This window comes from Elephantulus edwardii, unplaced genomic scaffold (assembly GCF_000299155.1).
Source record: "Elephantulus edwardii isolate Elephantulus edwardi_28Jun2011 unplaced genomic scaffold, EleEdw1.0 scaffold00019, whole genome shotgun sequence".
NCBI classification, from domain to species: Eukaryota; Metazoa; Chordata; class Mammalia; order Macroscelidea; family Macroscelididae; genus Elephantulus; species Elephantulus edwardii.
In genome coordinates this window covers 7,024,770-7,031,181 of record NW_006399769.1, presented here as the reverse complement: position 1 = coordinate 7,031,181, position 6,412 = coordinate 7,024,770, and the positions used below count along the sequence as shown (strand labels likewise).

Here is a 6,412-nt window from a genome sequence, read left to right as displayed (position 1 = left end):
TTCCTTTGTAAATCACTCTTTGTCAATGTGCAGTGTGAACTAACCTGGGTGTGCTATGATGCTGAACCTTGTGCCATTGGGATATCAAATACCAGAATGCTTTCCCAATGTGGACAGTGTTTGGTGGAGCTCCCTGTTGTAAAACAGGTTTGAAAGCAGGAGTGACACCCACTTCCTAAACCACATGCCTCTGGAAACTCTATGAACTTTTAATTGACAATAGTTATGAAAAGGCATTAGGTCTTTTGTTCATAGAGTCACTATGAGTTGAGCTTGACTCAATGGCAATCAACAACAACACAGATAACAAAGGAGAAGATTGTCTTTCTTTCTCCTAAGAAGTGGTTTATGGATTTGAACTGCCTATTTTTGGGTTGACAGTGCAGCTTTTTACCCACTAGATCACCAGAGCTTAGTTATCTAATGCTGCTAATAAAAGTACTACAAATATATGTCTTTAACAAGCAAAAGTTTTTGATTTCACAGTTTAGGAAGCTTGGAGTCCAAAACCCAGGGTACTGGCTTTAAAGGAAGTTATTCTCTCTGTGTCGACTCTGAAAGAAGATCCTTGTTTCCTTCAGCATCTGTAAGTTCAACATTTCATGGAAATCTCCATATATCTTGACCTTTCCTGGTCCAAAAGATGTAATCTGCTCTTAATTTTTTTTCTTGATGGTACTGAGGTTCCCTCTTGTACTCACTCCCACTTTGTCTTCATGAGACAAATATATTACAGGCTTTACCACAGAGAAACTTCCTTTGTATCATTTCAGGCTGTTACTTAATTAAGGGTGTTGCATTCCACCCTAATTCCCTTACAACTGATTGGTTAATTACATCTTCGATCACATCATGGGAGATAATTACATCATTACATAACTGCCTTTAATCTTCCCTCATTAACATAATAAAGCTTAAGATTTACAGCACAAAGGATAACTACATCATACTCTGACATATGATTTAGCCCTATTGAGGACTCAATCCATGATAATGTGCATGACAGTTGTCATTGACTACTAGAATTATCAGCTGCATTTAAAGTAAACAAACAGGTGACCTGGAGAAGATTCTCCTCCTTCCCCTAAGTTATTTGAGAGAAAAATGAGGTCTAATGAAATGAGATCTAGTAAAATATCAGCAGGGTCCCCCACCATTACACAAAATTTCACCATCCTTGCTTCTAAGAAGCACTCTAGTTTCACTTCCTTCCAGACAGATTTACCAGCCATTTTAGTAATACAACACTTTTCCACAACACCACAATTCAAAGGCATTGACTCTTCAAACTACCTTATTAATAAATACACTAAAATAAATGTCTATATATACTTTATTGATGATGTAAAGTCATATGACTATGTAGATCATAACAAGTTATTGCTAACATTGAGAAGAATGGGAATCCCAGACCTCTTAATTGTGCTCATGCAAAACTTATACCTAGACCAGGAAGCTGTTATGTGAAAATAGTAAGGGAATTCTAAAAAAAAAAAAAGAGTAAAAGAAATCTACACGATTTAAAATTAAGAGGGGGATCTGTCAGTGTTATATTCTTTCTCCTTACCCATTCAATCAGTATGCAAAAAAAATTATTCTAAAAGCTGGACTCTTTGAAGAGGCATGTTGCATTGGGATCAGAGGAAGAGTCTTCAATAACCTGCATTATGCAGATGACACAACCATACTTGCTAAAAGTGAGGAGGACTTGAAGCACTTGTTGCAGAAAATCAAAGAATACAACCTTCAATATGGATTGCATTTCAATGTCAGTTAAACAAAGATTTTTACCACTAGACTGATAGGCAACATTATGATAGATGGAGAGAAGATTGAAACTGTCAACAACTTCTTCTTGCTTGAATCCACAATTAACACCCCTGGTAGTGGCAGTCAGGAAATCAGGATATGTATTGCACTGAGAAAGTCTCTCCAAATTATTGAGGAATAAAGATGCCAGTTTGAGGATCAAGGTGCATTTAATTTAGGCTGTGGTCTTTCTGATCATTTGCTGTGCACCTGAGAACTGGACAATGAATAAAGAAAAATTGATGCCTTTGAGCTGTGGTGTTGGAGAAGAGCACTGAACATCCCATGGACTTCCAAAAGAACAACAATAACAAAAAGATATACCTTGGAGATAGTGCAGTCAAAGTGCTCTTTGTAGGTAAGAACATTTCAGGCATGTTACTAGGAGTGGGTATTGCTTGGAGAGAAACATTACATATGGAGAAAAGTGGAGGGTCGGTGAAGAAGAGGAACATCCTTAACTAGTTGGATTGACACAGTGACTGCCACAATAGGCTTTAATGTGTCAGAACGTGTGAGGATGGCACAGGATAGGACAGGATTCAGATCTGTTATTCATAGGGTGACTATGAGTTGTGCTAAACTCAATGGCACCTAACAAAAACAACAACCTTGACAGTTGTCCAATTTTCAGATCCATAGGAAGTTATTAAAAATATCATGATTACGTCAGGAATATCTTAGTCTACAAATGCACATCCTTGCTCGTTAGCTCTTTAAAGAGGTCTTTGACAATAGCTTTGCCCAATGCAACATGCCTTTTGAGTTACTGACTGCTAGTGCTATGGGTGTGGATGGTGGATCCAAGAAAAATAAAATTATTGACAACTGCAATCTTTTCTCCATCTATTATCTAAAGTCTATTGGGTTGCATCCGCTTGCTGAAACATCTCAGTGGGTATTCATTCCATTAATTTCTGGGACCTTATTTTTTGCCAATGCCTTATAACTCAGGAATGCTTTTTTTCCAACTGGAAGAAAAAAAATGTCAGCCCAGATGTCTGAGCAACTCAAGAGAAGATAGAATGTGCTAGGAACACCCATCCAGATATGCTTAAATTAAAGGAGGGAGATCCTTTCCTAAATGAAATGTTTTCCTTTGAAACCAGAGTCTAAAGAAAGATTAATACATGTCATAGAGACTCTCAAAAGACAAAGACTTGTGATTCCTTTTAATTGTTGCTGTAACACCCCATTCTGGGGAGTCTGAAAGCCAATGGAAAATGGAGAATAGGGCAAAGCCTTAAGATGGTTAATAGGACTAGTTGTTCTAGTCCTTCTGGTAATCTCTAATCCTTACAGTGTTATTTTCAGTCCTCAAAGGATTATGTTGGTTCTTGCTTTTTGATCTTGAGAACATGTTCTTTTCCATTTCTGCACCCAGATTCTCAGTTTATGTTTGCCTTTGAAGACCCCTCTGGTTCCTCTATTCAACTTACATGGACTGTTTGTCCTCAACGTTTCTGAGATAGCCACCAGTTTTTTTTTTTTTTGCACATAACAATACAACCAAGTCCTAGACTGAGATCCACAAAACTTTTCCTTTAGTGCAACCCTGTCCTACTGCTTTGTCAAGAACACAAGTGCTAGATCGTGGGTGGATGGGTCAGCTGACCTGTACAAGGCCGGGGATTGATACAGGCTGCTCGCCTCGGCTTTAGGGTTGCTGGCGCCATGGCCAGTCAGTCGCAGGGCATTCAGCAGCTGCTGCAGGCGGAGAAGCGCACCGTCCAGAAGGTGGAAGAACCGACGACTGAAGCAGGCCAAAGAAGCCGCGCAGGCTGAAATTGACAAGTACCGCCTGCAGAGGGAGAAAGAGTTCAAGGCCAAGGAAGCTGCGGCTCTGGGATCCCATGGCAGTTGCAGCACTGAGGTGGAGAAGGAGACCCAGGAGAAGATGACTATTTTCCAGACCTACTTCCGGCAGAACAGAGATGATGTCCTGGATGATCTCCTGATCTTTGTGTGTGACATCCGGCCCGAAATCCATGAAAACTACCACATAAATGGATGGGAGAGGAGGAGACACCTGCTCCATGGATTGGCATTGTAGATGCTGTGACATGGAATAAGATTAAGCAAAGATTTCTTCTTGTGACAAAGCATTAAATTATTTCTGTATATTATAAATTCCTTTACTTTTTGGAGAGTAGCAAAACCTAGTACTAGAGCTTATCCAAGGGTTTAATCTTTTTACCTCATATTTCTTATAAACGTAGCAATTTTCTTGGGCTTTTTAGCTGTAGTTAGCATATATCAATATGGCTTCTTTCTTAGATAGCTAGTAAAAGGAAAACAATTCTTCAAAGAAAGAAATGGGTTAAGTATTTCATTTCCCTAAATCTTTCTTGAAGGTCAGGGGCTTTATTGATGAAAAAGTAGTAAATAGGTTTTTTCGTAACTTGTTTGAATAGCAGCCAGCCTTAAAATAATCCTTTCTTTTAGAAAATGAATAGAGGTTTTCTCTGCTATCCAAAAGTACAGGCTTCTTGTGACACCTTTACTAAACCAAATTGAAATGAAGGTGCAGTTAACCTTCATTTATGTGGGAAAATTTTTTAAACACTCCCGACCCCCAAAATAAGTTACCAAATAACAGATAAAGTAAAAAAAAAAAAGTTAATGTTCAGACAGTTCAGAACTGATGGCTCAATGCTGAAATGCTGAGTATAGTAACCACAGAAGGAGCTTGGTAACACTCAATGATTGGTGTGCACCGTTGCAAGAACAAATGCCTGGATGCTGGTTTCACTCTTTTTGCATTTTTCTGTAAAAGCAAAAATCCCTTTTAAATGTACTTCAGCTCGTGGAAACAGGTACTTTGTTAAGTGAGGTGACATACAGTGACATTTTGGAAAGCAGAACATACTTGTAGTCGTCAAATTTGGGCTGCTATTGAGTTTCTTGTAGAAGTTACTAGATAGTAGAATATGGAAACTTGTTACTTGTTACTAATATACTGGTAATCATTTAAAAAGTAAAGATTCTTTGTCATGCAAAAAAAAAAAAAAGAACACAAGTGCTAAAAGGAAACGGAAGATAGTCTTCATTTCTTAGCTGAGTAGGCTACAAGGTATTTTCACTCAAAGGGCCAGATTTGCAATTACCAAGTCAAATACTTGGGTTTACTAGTATCAAATACTGTCAAATAACACCGGACTTATGTCAAATACCATAGGAAGCTCTGGTGGCCTAGTCATAAGAAGCTGTGCTGTGATCCTGAAGACATGCAGTTCAAGGCCACCAGCTGCTCCATGGGAGAAGGATAGGCAATCTTCTCCCATGCAATTAACTGCCTCTGAAAACTCACTTGAGGGTCAGCTATGGGTTTGCTCTGACACTATGATACGCAACAACAACAACAACAACTGTCAAATGGAACTAGTGCTCATGGGCCAGAAAGGATATCACCCATAATAGAACATCTGTTACCTAACACAGTGAAGTAAATAAGAGGATTTCTGGGAGTCACTGAGTTCTGTAAAATTATGGATGCCAGGATACAGTGAGGTAGTCCATCCTTGTATTCCTTTTTTTAAAATAACTAGTTTATTATTATTATTTACAAAGAGATTGTCTTTTATACTTGTGGGCTTCCCATTTGGGAATAGGGTGCAGACTCTCTGGCTGCTTCATGCTGAACAGGGTTGCTGAGATGAAGGGAAAGGGAAGCCCACTTTAACACTTTACTGATGGTATTAAGTTGAAGCTGAGTGCCTTCTTGTTCAGTTAGAAGGTATTTTCTGCCCTCTGTACTGAAAGGTATTTGCATGGGTGAGTCTAGTGGGAGTAGCTGGCTGAACTCTCAGGCTCCATCCATCTTTGCTTCCTTAACTGGCAGTTATATTTCCCTTTTTTCTCTGGAACTTGGCTCAGGATTCAGGTTCTTGAACAAGTCTTATTATTTAGGTTACCTATAGGAAAGGTATATCTTTCACTGCTCCACAAATTGCTTGTCTGTCAAATACTCCTCTAAATCTAAACATTCAGATTAAGACAGACTAGGAAGAAGGATTGGCCACCCACTTCTGAAATAGCAGGGCTCTGAAAACCCTATGTACAACAGAACACACGCAGACTAACAGAAAGGGCAACCTAGGTAGAACTATCAAGTATGGAAATACAAAGGAGGAGGAACAGTTGTAAGCAGACACTAGTGATTGGAACATGGAATGTGAGAACCATGAATGTAGGAAAATTAGAAATTGTTAAGAAAGAAATGGAATGAATAAATATTGACATCCTAGGCATTGGAGAGATGAGATGGACTGGCATGGGGCATTTTGAGTCAGATGACCATATGATATATTCCTCCAGAGATGAGAAAGTGAGGGAAAATGGGGTTGCTTTCATAGTTAAAAAAGTAATGTCTAGATCCATCTTGAAATACAACATTGTGAGTGATAGGATTATATCCATACGCTTACAAGGAAGTCCAGTGGATACCACTATCATTCATATATATGCACCAACAACCAGAGCCAAAGAAGAAGAAATAGTTGATTTCTGCCAACTTTAACAGTCAGAGATCGATAGAACATGCAATCAAGATGCATTGATAATAATGGGTGACTGGAACGCAAAAGTTGGGAAGAGAAGAAGA

General features: G+C 38.8%; 1 pseudogene; it reads left to right on the top strand.

Annotated features, from left to right (window-relative positions):
* Window positions 1–3,483: 3,483 nt before the first annotated feature.
* On the top strand, window positions 3,484–3,862 carry LOC102852442 (annotated as a pseudogene).
* Window positions 3,863–6,412: the final 2,550 nt, after the last annotated feature.